Raw genomic sequence first — 13,432 nt, 5'->3', positions numbered from 1 at the left:
AAAAATAGGAGTGCCATAACACAAAACTTGTTCTGTGGAACTTTACCAGCAGTTGTTGTGGAATTGCATTACATGACTGTGATGAGAGAACCAGCCATTCTAGCAGGAAATAATGTTACAGCAGCACTTTACAACCCACACACAGTATCGTAGCAGGACAAACAGTGGCATATCTGATTAGGGCAGAGGACATACATCCCAACTGTGACTACTTTTCAGGGATGTCCCTGATTTTGAAATGTATGTCAGCTGTGTCCCTCTGATTCCCTCTGAAAAGTACTGACATTAGGCAGAAAGGTGGGGTATTACACTTAATGAATAATGACAATAATAAGAGTTAGACACGCATGTACTTCAGAAAAGGTGTAGTAATCCATATGCACTGGTTCTCTCGAAGTAAGGTGGGGTATTACACCTAATGAATATAAGTGTTAGACACGCTTGTACTTCAGAAATAGTGTAGGAATCCATATGCACTGGTTCTCTTGAAGTCTCCACTTACTGTCTCTATTATTTTGAAGGAGTACCTCACTTTTACCTACCTTTCCCTGACTCTGTTCAAATGTGTACCTGAGTGTTTCAGAGGCCTGGCAGAGGCAGAAACACACAGGCATATCAGCTTTTCTGCTGTTACACACTGTGCAAATAGCTTTGGAAGGAGTTCCACATGCATACCCTTATGTAGGAGTACAACAGTGAAATACCAAAGGATGTAGCCATGTACTGGTAGCAACTGACTGTAACAATGCCATTGTACCAGTGCTGAAAAGACCTGTGCATTGCACAGACAAAGAATAACAATCTAACATCTGGCTACCATCTGGATAGGTCCACAGTTGGGAGCTAACAGGTACACAGCAACCCATTAAGTCCAGCAAGATAATATTCACACAATAATGCATAATGCTGTCTGTACGTCTTGTATCCCTACCCAAATGTACAATATACCTGTGTGTTCAGGGTCTACCAAGGATGTAGGTAGGGATACTCAGTACTGGAACTGTCCAGTTTTCATGAGCAGCCTGTGCTAATGTCAACACTAAAAAAGCACAAACTGTTCAGAAGTGAGTACATTAATATTCACAGTATAGCAGTTCACAAACAGTTCATGTGCCAAAAGAATTCATCTCAATAACTACTTTTGTATGGCAGTTAATTGTATAAGTAGAAAATAAACTACATACTCCCATGTATCTTGTGTTAGCATTTGCAGGGGTGAGTACAATTCTACACTGACAAGTGTGTACTGGAAATGGCAACATTCAGGTCTGAGTACAACATTTAAATCACTGGCTACACCCCTAGCTTTAGATATAAGAACTATACCAACCTTCTGACTTAAACAATGGTGTCCACAGCAAACAAGTATGAGCCCCACTTTGGAAAGCTGAAAGGGCTACGCCTACCTGACTTAGCAATTTATAGCATTGGGTTGCTATGACAGTGAGTACTGCAATTACCACACAGCAGGCTACATGCAATTACCAAATGGTGGCCACCAATTGGTGCAGAGCCCATCACATGCACATGTGCAGATACCTATAAAAGCAGGCTGCACTTGCTGCCCACACACACAATCACTCCATTGCAGACAGAGAAAGAGAGAGAGAGACATTAACAGCAAAAGCAAACTCAAAAGCAAAAGGAACACGGAAATTAATAATACCAACACATACAAAGGAAATGTATGTAACAGATATGTATTTACTGGCATGTAGTAGATGTTTTTGAAGAGTACTCTACATACTTTGAAACATCCGTATGCGGCAGCAGTATGCATCTATGCACAGATGTCCAGCATAACTACTGCCATGGACAAATCAGTGTGTAGCTGTGTGCAAGGGGACATAACTGTGACATATATAGCTCAGCATTAAATGTCAAACATCTAATCCATGTTAGCTGTGTTCTGTACAGTAGTGTGGACAATGGCTGTTTGGAGGAGTAGCGCAAACAGCTATATAAACATGGATGTGACAGAGTAACACATGCATGATAGTTATATTAACGTGTAGGTTAGCATTGGCAACTGCTGTACCAGGCTAGTATGCTAATCTAGCATTTGTAGCTATATACACACCCTCTAATATTACTGTGTGCTCACATTTGACACCTGTTCATGTTTCAGCAAGGCCCAACAGGTCAGCCGTGAGGTCCAGGGACTTACGACAGTGTGGATCTTGTGTGTGTATGGCACACACATACAGAGAGATATATATGTGTCAGACATATTAACATCTGTACATGTGCATAGAGCAAGGGACATACTGCAACTGTATGTGAAGGGTGGACATATATATGTTGGTGAAGGTTGTTATGTGCATATTTGTATGTAGGTTGTAGTGTTTGGCAAACAAGACAGCATACAGTGCTGGTAAGAGACATGCAGTGGTTAAACACTGTGGGTGTGATTTGTTAAGTTTGCAATGTTGCAGCCAATGAGGCTTGCTAAAGCTACATGGGCTGAGAACACCTTCAATGCATTTCTCACAAGACTGTGCGATATAATTACATTACTGTATACCTCACATCCTTTGCATAATTGATATTCCCACCATGAAAGATGGACTGTATATGTGCCTATATGTATATGTACACCAATGGATGTGTATATGTATGTGTGCATGTATGTATATATATATATATATATATATATATATATATATAGAGAGAGAGAGAGACAGAGTCTTATATAGTGAGACAGATGCCTGGTGTCAAACCCATGCTGTAAAGCTATAAGCCAACTAAAGCATAGTCATCCACTTTTATAAAACATAGTATCCCCACAGTACCACATAGGTAGTAGCCCCCAACATGTTGAACAGGTACCGATGTGTACATACAGTCAAGTGTTACGTCATCCCTCCCTTGGTAATCACATTTCCAAAGGTATTTTGAAATCCCTCGGTGGATCACATAAGCAATAAGGAGTCTGCATGCATATCCACAAAGGTTGTTGTACACCTATAATGAATAGCCATCATTGACAGACTTTGCTGCGTTTGAACAGGTCTGATATATACCTCAGGCATAAACCCTCACTCACACTATTCAATAGAAACCATAATGTGTGTATGACACGGATGACCTATGCCAGGAATCACTGCAGTGGCTTGGCTTGTCACAAGCATACGGATGTGACCCAAGGTCTGGAAAGTGGCAGTACACTCTGGCAAAGATAACAGATGTATTCATGGAGAAAGCAGGGTTCCCACCTATGAAATAATTGAGGTCACATGTATGTATATGTATTTGCCACACAGCTACCTGACATGTACAATGCACATACTGTTGTCATTGTGATATGTCATACAGTAGTAAAAGCAAAACCCACAACACATTGACCAACAGTGTCACTCTCACCAAGTGCTGGATTCAAACCCCTACCTAACTGCTTTCTGATATTAGAGCAGTACACATTAACACGACGTGCTACACACATTACTGGGAGTTCTCCTTTCTACAGGTATATATGTAGGATGGTAACATCATCAGACTTGACAAAGATAAGTATACCACTTTTAAGGTGTTTTAGTAGTCTCCAAAAAGGTTGCTCCTCTCCAAGGAGATACACACACACACACACACACACACACACACACACACACACACACACACACACACACACTCATACAGTTGTCAAGTGCAGGATTAAAACCCCTACCTAACTACTTTATGATACTAGAGGAGTACGCATTTACACAACGCGCTATACACATTACTGGGAGCTCTCCTTTCCACGGGTATATTTGTAGGATGGTGACATCATCAGACTAGACAAAGTGAGTTACATTAGGTGGGCTATATAGAAGGAATTTCTAAACACTTTGGCCATGTGATCATCAAATGAGAGTTTACTATCTACCTGGGTCCCCAGGGCCATAATTACTTTCTCCGTACATACTGGATTACCACCTATGTGGTAATTTGTGTGCACTTTGTTTTATCCAAAGGGGATGACTATGCATTCTTTGGCATTCTGCTTGAGGGCATTGTTTTGACACCAGGTATCTGTCTCTGTAAGACCCTTCTGGAGGATGTCTGTGTCAGCCGTACAGTTGATTATGGACCACAGTTAGCAGTCATCTGCAAACTTGTTCAGCCATACTCCTCCCGTGCTTGCCTGTACCTCTGAGTAGTATCTACTGAAAAGGTGGGGTCCCAGGACCAAGACCTGTGGGATGCCATTTGGGACTGGTTTAGAGTCGGACATGGCACCCACAACTCTGAACATGTATGTTTGATCTGTGTGCCAGTTGGCCACCCATCCTGTGACATAGCTGTTAATGTTCAAGCTAGTAAGCTTGTCCATGACAGAGTGGGGAATGGTGTCGAAAGGCCTTAGTGAGGTCCAGGTGGGCTGTGTGGACTACTTTCACCTCCATCTATGTTCTTGGTAACTGTTTCAAATAAGTCAACTAGGTTTAGGAGGCAGGATCTGCCTTTAACAAAGCCAAGTTGGGTAGAGTCCAGTGTCTGGATGTCTCCAATGTCTCTGTTTATGGGTTCCATGATAATTTGCTCCATAACTTTGCAGACCAGGCTGAGTAGGCCTATAGGGCAATGGTTTCTAGGTTCTGTTGTGGCACCCCCTTTGTGGAGCTCGATGCCTGTTGCTCTATGCCATTCTTTGGGTACATAGCCTGGGGTAAGGTTGAGTCTGGACAGTGAATGTAGGTGAGGGTGTAGTTCCTTTTGGGGCTGGTGTAAGACGCAGCCTGGGACACCATCCAGTCCCATTGATGCTGTGTTCTTAGCTTTGGAGAAGGATGTTTTTACCTGCTTGTCCATGAAGTCTGGGGCTCTGCATTCTTCTGGGATGGACACAGGCCCTTTTGGGGGTGATGGGGGGGGGGTTGCACTGAACTTGTCCCCCAGGATGTGGGCAATGTAAGTTCGTTCAGTATATTTCTTGCCATTTTGCATTAGCTGACAGCATATTTGGAAGTTGCCACCTAAATATTTGGTATAGCTAACAAAGGCTTTGTGGTTGTTATTCTTACATTCCTTGGCAATTTGTTTTATGAGTGATCATTGTTTCTTCCTAATAATGATCAGTGATGCCTTTCCTTTTGTGAAGTTTGCTCTAGCATGTGTTCGTTTCATCCTTCTGTTGTATAGCTTATTTATGGGCAATGACCACCAGATCGGTTTCTTATTTCTGGAGGAGTGTGTCTTGGTTTTATTTGGGATGTCTCGATCCATACATCCCTGTAGATGCTCATAGAATGCACTTGTAAATGATTCGGCAGATTGTATAGCATTATCCTATAGCAAGGGGGCTTTGGAACTTGCCACTTTGGTCTTTGGGAAGTGTGCAGTTTGCTTTTAAAAATGTCTTCACAGTGGTTTCCTTGACTGGGGGGGGGGGATGTGGATGTGCAGTGTGATTACTTTATGATCTGATATTACTAGCAAGGGGTTTATCTCGGTTGTGGAACACTGGTACCCCATGTTGGTGATGATCAGGTCCAGTATGTTGTCACTTCTAGTGGGCGTGATTACCAGCTGTTCCAGGGCGTTTGAGTTTTTAAACTCTAGGAAACATTGGGCAAAGGACGTTGTACACAAGTAATTCTCCCACTCAATGTTTGGGTAGTTGTAATCTCCTCATATAATGGTGTTTGGTAGGACCTTTATATTTTCCACTGTTCTCAGGAATACTGAGTGTGGTTCCTGAGACAAGGTAGGTGATCTGTAGCAGGCTACAATCTGATAAGCAGCTTTGCCCAATGTTAGTTGCACTTGCATGGTCTCCAAGGCCTCATGCTGTGCCACTAACCTGAAGGTGTGGGTATCCATAAGGTAAATGGATACACTCCTTCCTTTTGTATTTCACTCTGGATTTTGTGGCTGAAGAGCAGAGAGACTGTGAGTGTTTTACGTGGAGCATGTCCAACACCTCTGTGTTTGACATAGCTTTGTATGTTAGGCGGAGATCACCTCTGAGTAGGTGATATGTGAGAGAGTACAGCTGGAGCATTTTGAGACGATCTGTGTATGGCATGTATTTCAGGTTGCTAATGCTCTTTATTGATATTGATATTCATTGATATTTATGACATAGCGAAAGAAAGCTTCATGGTTCTCTATGGAGTCTTTGACAATATTTTTGCCAGAACATAGATTGGATAATGTTAGGAGTGCTCATTGTTTATTGATGATACTGATCGGAGTTTATTGATGATCTTTGAATTTTCTCTTTTTTTGAACAACTTAAGTACTTGTAGTACATAGTTTGATTATGACAGGAGTCCAATATATTATATGGGTCTGTTTTCATATCACTGTGTGCGCAAGGCAGGATTGGTGAATAGTGACAAGTTTCTGGGGTAAGAACTGCAACTGCCAGATATGTGTGGCCCACTGCTGTACTCAGATATGGCCTAAGTGTGTGAGCATGCCCAGTATGACCTTTCAGTAAGTTAGTTACTGAAATTTGCTAAATTTGTTTGTGTGTGAGCATGCCCAGTATGGACATATATACTATATGTGTGTGAAAAATCAAGTTGTTTTTTATTTCAGGGCTCACCTTTGTGTTGTACATTGACAGGAAGCATGCTGTGCCTGCAGTGCTTCCATGAGTCAATTTGCATAGACTTATCAACATTTCTACATACAGGGGGAACAGCTATTATTTGTACATTTCTACCCGGGGGGCACACCTGATTGTTACTGTGGGTGTACATAAGATGAGGGGTTCACCTGACACTTATACACATTTGCTAGGCCTGCACTGCTATGTCAGGTACTCCATTTCAGTTTGTACTATTGCATATTGTACTGGCTTGAGGCATACTACTGTACTACAGATCTTAGCTTCCAATTTCACATATATTAGTTTGTGACTTCATAGCCTACCCAACCCACATCACACTGCCTGGCCTGCTGTTATCTGTCTGCATAGGCCTGGGGTGATGTTCAGAGGGCATGCTACAACATTTGTTTGTTTGCGTTAGTCTACAATTGTCCTGCTGTCTCTGTGCCAGTGAAATGCTGTCATGGCTTAGTGGTTCAGTACTGTGACTATAGTGCACAGTATCCTGAGTTTGAGCCCTATCACTGCTTTTTATTTTCCTGCTGGGCAGACCTGACTGGTTAAGGAACAGTAAAGCAGGTGTGAGCATGTTTACCCGACTTTGCTCGACTTTGCCTGACTTTGCCCAACATTGCACTAGTTTGCGTGGTGTGCAGCTCAGGGCAATTGTGCTTAAATATGCTAAACAGTGGTAAAAGCTGCTTAGCACTGCTTTATATTGCTTAAAACATGGCAGTCATGTCTCAGGTGGTGCTGCAGGGCTGGCTATGCCGGATGCACATAGTACACTCCCTATATGTTTGAAAACAGGTAGTGTCAAGTTAGGCATCACTTTTATTTTATGTGCGAGTCAGAGAGAGGTATCATTTCCAGGGTCCCTACTGAGCCAGTGTATATGCTATGTGTTGCCTCTTTGCCAAGGCCAAGGCATACTTGGCATGCCTCCTTCTGCCTACTGGGGCAGGCTCAGGTTGTTCCTCCTCCGAGTCACGCTGTGCCTGTGATTAGCTTGGCAATGGTGGGAGGGGGCTGTTTGGCCCTGCCCCATGCTGTTCCTGCTGCAGTTGTTTTCACAGGATCATATTGTGTAGCATGGCACATACCATGACAATTTGGGTACATGTAGTTGGTGAGTACTGCAAGGCTCCACCAGATGTGTCCAGGCACCGGAACCATGACTTGAGCATCCCAAACACACGCTCGATTACATTTTGTGTTTGTGCGTCATTATGGATTTCTTGTTCAGGTGTGTGTGCATTTCTGATGGGTGTCATCAGCCACGGCTCCAGTGTGTATCCAGCATCCCCCACTAGGTGACTGTCAGGGATGTCCCCACTGGCAAATGTCTGGTACAGCTGCGTCAGATGCCAGATATGGGAATCGTGGTAGCTTCCAGGACAGCCAGCACACACATTCAGTATTATGCCGTGGGCATCGCACATGACCTGGCAGTTGATGGAGAGAAAGCCCTTGTGGTTGATGTAGGCCCTACCCTGCTCACCAGCTGGTGCTTTGATGTGTATGTGCGTGCAGTCAGTTTCTCCCACTACCTCAGGGTATTCCACTGTTTGCTGGAAGAGATGCATATTGCTGGCCAATGCCTCATGAGAATTGGGGAAATATACATGATCACCGACATGTGCTGAGATGGCATTCAGGAACTGGTGCAGTACCCTGGATGCTGATGCCTCTGTGAAATTCCCATCATATCACCAGTTGGTCTCTGGAAGGTACCTGTTGCTAGTATTCTTAGGCCAACACATACCTTGGTTTCCACTGGGATGGGTTCCCCTCTGTTGATTTTGTGTGTGAGGTGTGGCCTGCACAGCTCAACAATTTGCTGCAGGAGGTCTCTGTCCACTCTATAGAGCTCCACTATCTCCAGCTCATGTAGCCCCTGGTAGGTTACCCTGGGTCTGTACACTCTTCTCCGTCTCCTCACTGTGGGTTGCTCAGCAGCATTCGCAATGGCACCACCCTCAGCATCTTGTACATGTAGCCTTATAATAGCAATGGCAGCCCCTAACATTTTTGTCTGAGTTAAGCTTTTTAAGTTTTCACTCTCTTTGTATACTGCAGTGTTTCTGAGAAAAACATGGGGGAATGTTGTTTGCAGAGTTTTAAGTGCTGGGCTGGGCTGGGCTAGTGTACTGCCTGTGTAATTGGCTGATTCTGATTGATTTCACCTGGCAGCTCTGCTAGTTCTCCTTGGTTAACTTCCTACTACTTCTTTTCCTTCTTTTTCCCTTTCTGTTTCCACAGGGGGCAGCGCCGTGCAAACAAGTGCAAACACGCGCACATGAATGCTCACGCACGCACACAGGCTTAGACAGGTTTACACAGGCTTAGACGGGTGCACATGCGTGCACACACGCTTAGACGGGTTTACAGGCATGTACACGTGTGCACACGGTGTAAGCACGTTTGCAAGAAATTTCAGTGATATCCACAGCGTACATCTTTGGTTTCTGGGTTTCAGTTAAGACAACTGTAGACATGCCTCTTCCAGTCCTGAGTACCTCACAGCAAACACAAGCCACTCTGCTCTAATAAGCTTACAGTCTTTCATACATACCCCCTCATGATATCACCTATCTTCTACTCTACTACTCCCCTACTCCTACACTTACACTCTAGGGACATGACTCACATGCCAGGGAAAATTGGGATTCACTATCCTTATCCTAATTTGCATATGATTGCCTACTAATGCTTGGTTACATCTCTCAAACTGAGTTTCCCCCCTTAGCAACCACTACTCAGTAGCCATGTTGTCTTCAGCCTGTCATTCACCTGCATGGCAGAAGAATATTTTTAATAAGAATGCCTATTTTTGGCTTTTTATTTTTTATTATTTTCTGTTTTTTAAAGCGCCGCACGTTTGCGCAGTGCTGCACTACGCTTAAACATCAGAGATTGGGGAAAAATTATTTTTATTAATTTTCAACAGATAAAAATGCCAATGGCCCTATATTTGGCCATTGGCATGCTTCCTCAACATGATGCATCCTTTATTTGGAGCTGTCATAGCTCCGTTTTGCTATTTGCAGAATGATAATCCGTTACCAATGGAGTACATTTCTACACATAACTCTACTCTTCCACGGACAGGTTAGTGTTTCCTGGATCGCAAATTTACCTCATTTGCATAGCTTTCAGCAGCAAATGAGGTAATTTGCATAACATAACACTGACTATGCAAGAGTAGTTTTAGGAGCTCTCATGCACGCCCCTGCCGGCTGTTGCTGGATCGCTTGGCAGACATATTGGCTGTCTGCCAGCTTACACTACTCTTAGACTCCGTGCAAGCCTTCGTGAATCCGGCCCTATATTTCTTTTTTTGTACCTTACAAAAATCTCTAGATTTTGTTCTTTATATTTTCGCACTTCCCGAATCTTTTCTTTTTCCAAATGAACCAAGGTTTCTTGGTCTATGTAAATTTTCATGAATCTGTTTCATTAATGAATACAGATTTGTATTTGAAGCTTTTGACAGTTTTTCTTGTGCAAGAAATTTTCCGTCCTCTAATTTATCTGTTTATTTTTGCATATCTTCTTTTTGGATTCTCATGTACAAAAATACACCCAGTGCTGTAATTCTACACCTGAGGCTTTTGCTAATATCAGTCCTGATTTTCAAGACCACATATTGCCACTGTCAGTATGCAGAATTCATGTCTCAGCATGCATGCAGTAACAGACATGTTGTCCTATCTGGTAAAATATTTGAGTTTTTTTTTCTTCTGAGGAAATGGCAACATAATAAAGACATATTTTGAATATCAGCTACATTCTGGAACTCTGAGCAGAAGTTATATATTCACTACTAATAAAAAATGAATTTTATGCAACTTGGAAGCTTGACTAGTGGTTTGGAAGGTCAATCAATCCAAGGTCATATCAATGAAACTGTATGACTTTTTTGTTAGTAAAAATGTTTGGATAACAAATTTAGATTTTTATCATGGATGACCATTTTGGCATGTAAGAAAATGAAATCAGTTATATGCAGAACTAATGAAAAGTGGTATCATCATCTCTGGTATTAGGCATTGCACTGACACGGTCTGTAAGTATGTTAGCTATTATTCTAGATACATTCACTGAAAGTTCACAAATTTCTGAGTCGAGCTCAAACCGTAGTGTCACCATATCCTAGCTAAAAAAACAAACAAAAAAAACCTACTTCCATGGTCCTAGGAAAATACTGGGATTCTTAATAGCAATGATTATGCCCTCAATGGGCCCCTCCTGCACTTTTTAACTTGAGCCTAGCCGACAGGTATGTGCTGGATGTTTGGAAAACAGCAGTAGTAGTACCTCTGCACAAGGCCCACAGGAATTACAGGCCCCCCTAGCTTAATTTGCAAGGCCATGGAACATGTCATGTTTGAACTCATAAACTACAATATTAAAAATATCATGTCTGGATCCAGACTAGTCTGTGTAAACATATATGAGAAGGTTACATGTGCAGTGGATAGTGGCCATTTGATCCACAGAACATATCTGGAGATGGGCAGTGCCTTTGGCATTATACCTTATGGTTGCATTGTAAATAAACTAAGAGAGCTAAAAGTAGACACTTGCATGGCAAGATAGATTATAAACAGGCCTAAAGATAGAATACATACATTTTAGATGGTAGGAATCACCAGAGAAAGTAACCAGTAAAGTAAAACAGATTCCTCCCTTTTTTGTATATCCTTTCCTGATCTCAGTACCTCAAACACTAACCCATGAATAACCAAAGTCCCCAGTACATAAGCAGTTAAGCAAAAAAAAGTCCTTACAAGTGAGTGCTGTGTAGAGAAAGGTCTCATAATTATGGCAAAAAAAAAAAATCCTGTAGCACTGTCACCTTTGGGAAATACCCCTCGCCTAAAACTGCTAAGATAGCCTCTTCTCTACATCGACAGGGTAGTAATGTATCTTGGCACCTAGGTCAGTGTTTCTCTTGCCTTTGATCACAATTTTGCTGTAGAAGTTAGGAAGTCCTATCTTGCACAGTTGATTTCCAAAGGTATTTCATCTAGGTCAAAAGATGTTATTGTCTGTCTGTATTCTCCCTAATTAGATCAATTAATGAGCACAGCTCCCATTTTGTGTTTAACTTGCCAGACATGTCATGCATCTACAAAGGCTGTGAAAGTTCTTGAAAATGATTGTTGGTCAAAACCCTAAGCCTCCAAGACTGATTAGTAGCCTGATCCCTATAACCTGTCCTTTATAGACTACTGCTTGGAGATCCATCACTGACACCTTGGGCTATCAAAGAACCCACCCTAATGGACCCCTTACACCTTCACAGGAAAAAAACTGAACCAACCCTAATGGACCCCTTACACCTTCACAGGAAAAAAAACTGCACAAGTACTTGAAACAAGGATTTGAACCTCTGCCAACTTATTAATGAAAAAAAATTCATTGCCCAGTGGGTGTGCCACCTCTGGAATTAATTGCCCTGCATGTTAAGTAGAGTAACACTGTAGCCTCCTTCAACCCTAACCTAGATGACTGGATGAGTATCTTGAAGCTCTTCCTTCTGGAATTTGTGAGTGGTTCATTTTGAGGGTAGTGTTTAGAAGTGTGCACGTGACTCCACTTGCCTGGTAAGTCTCCATGATCTTCTTCTTCTTTCGGCCGCTCCCGTTAGGGGTCGCCACAGTAGATCAACTGTTTCCATTTCCTCCTGTCCTCTGCATCTTGCTCTGTCACACCAACCACCTGCATATCCTCTCTCACCACATCCATAAACCTTATCTTAGGCCTTCCTCTTTTCCTGTTACCTGGCAGCTTCATCCTTAGCATCTTTTTCCCAATATACTCTGCATCCCTCCTCAGCACATGTCCAAACCAACGTAATCTTGCCTCTCTGGCTTTGTCTCCAAACCTTCCAACCTGGGCTGACCCTCTAATATACTTATTCCTAATCCTGTCCATCCTCGTGAGTGAATGATGCACTGCTGGACTTTTTTTCCCAGTAGACAATGGAAGAACAAAAGAATGATGAAAGCTTGGAATGGAGAGTAAAAAAGCCTATGCATTATGTCAGTACCTAGGAAGGGTGCAGGAGTACTTCTCCATGGCCCTAGCATGTAGTGTTCTATACGGTGATCTATAATGTTTCAGGGGTAGAACCTTAATTTGTACACCATTTTTCAGGCCATGATATTATGACTTTTCTGATTGCTGGTGTATGGAACAACCCAGGTGAGGTATAAGAAGAAGGTACTTTCACTGTGGGCTAGAAATGGGGCCAGAGTCAGTGGTGGCTCATACTGATACTGAAGGTAATACTGTTAAATCGGGTTCCTATTAGATGACCGAAGATGCATTCTATCGAATGCGTCTTGGTTGAACTTAAAACAACAAAAAGGCAAAATAGCGAAGCGGCTTTTAAGCACATTCTTTCCCAGGGAAAGAATTTGCTAGGCCGCTTCCATTACTTTGCCGTTTGTGGCACTGTAGTGCAATCTTGGAGTTGGTATATTTAAGTAGGGGGGTGTGGGGGGCAAAGCCCCCCGCTTTATGTATTCTTTAAAATTTTTTCTTTTCTTTTTTTTTTTTGGAACAGCAATTTTTTTTTCCCTTGGGAAAAAAAAATCACTGTTCTGAGCTTTCGACATTGTAAACTTTCACTTATACGGGGACGATTATTCATCGTTTGCTTTTCTAAGTGTTCAATGATATAATATAGACCCATTAAAACACATGATAAGGGAGTAGTTGATTCCCTGTATGGGAAGGACTTTGGGAGAAAAATAAAGCAGTAAACTCTAGCATTGATGATAATCAACTGACCACCTTAAAAGTATCTCATGTTAAAGGAAGAATGATAGCGGTTTGAGAAGCTAAGGTTCCTACCCTCGCATACATACTTCTCCAAGTGTA

At 42.4% G+C, this 13,432-nt stretch overlaps 1 protein-coding gene across 1 annotated transcript in view; it reads left to right on the top strand.

Annotated features, from left to right (window-relative positions):
- The window catches only part of LOC122810502 (SH3 and multiple ankyrin repeat domains protein 1-like), a 4,213,494-nt gene that overhangs the window by 2,119,707 nt on the left and 2,080,355 nt on the right, over positions 1 to 13,432 (top strand). The gene's annotated exons all lie outside the window — the stretch shown is intronic.

The sequence above is a fragment of the Protopterus annectens genome, chromosome 9.part0, assembly GCF_019279795.1.
Source record: "Protopterus annectens isolate FY-2018-M chromosome 9.part0, PAN1.0, whole genome shotgun sequence".
In the NCBI taxonomy this organism is placed as follows: domain Eukaryota; kingdom Metazoa; phylum Chordata; order Ceratodontiformes; family Protopteridae; genus Protopterus; species Protopterus annectens.
This window is presented reverse-complemented; position numbering and strand designations above follow the sequence as displayed.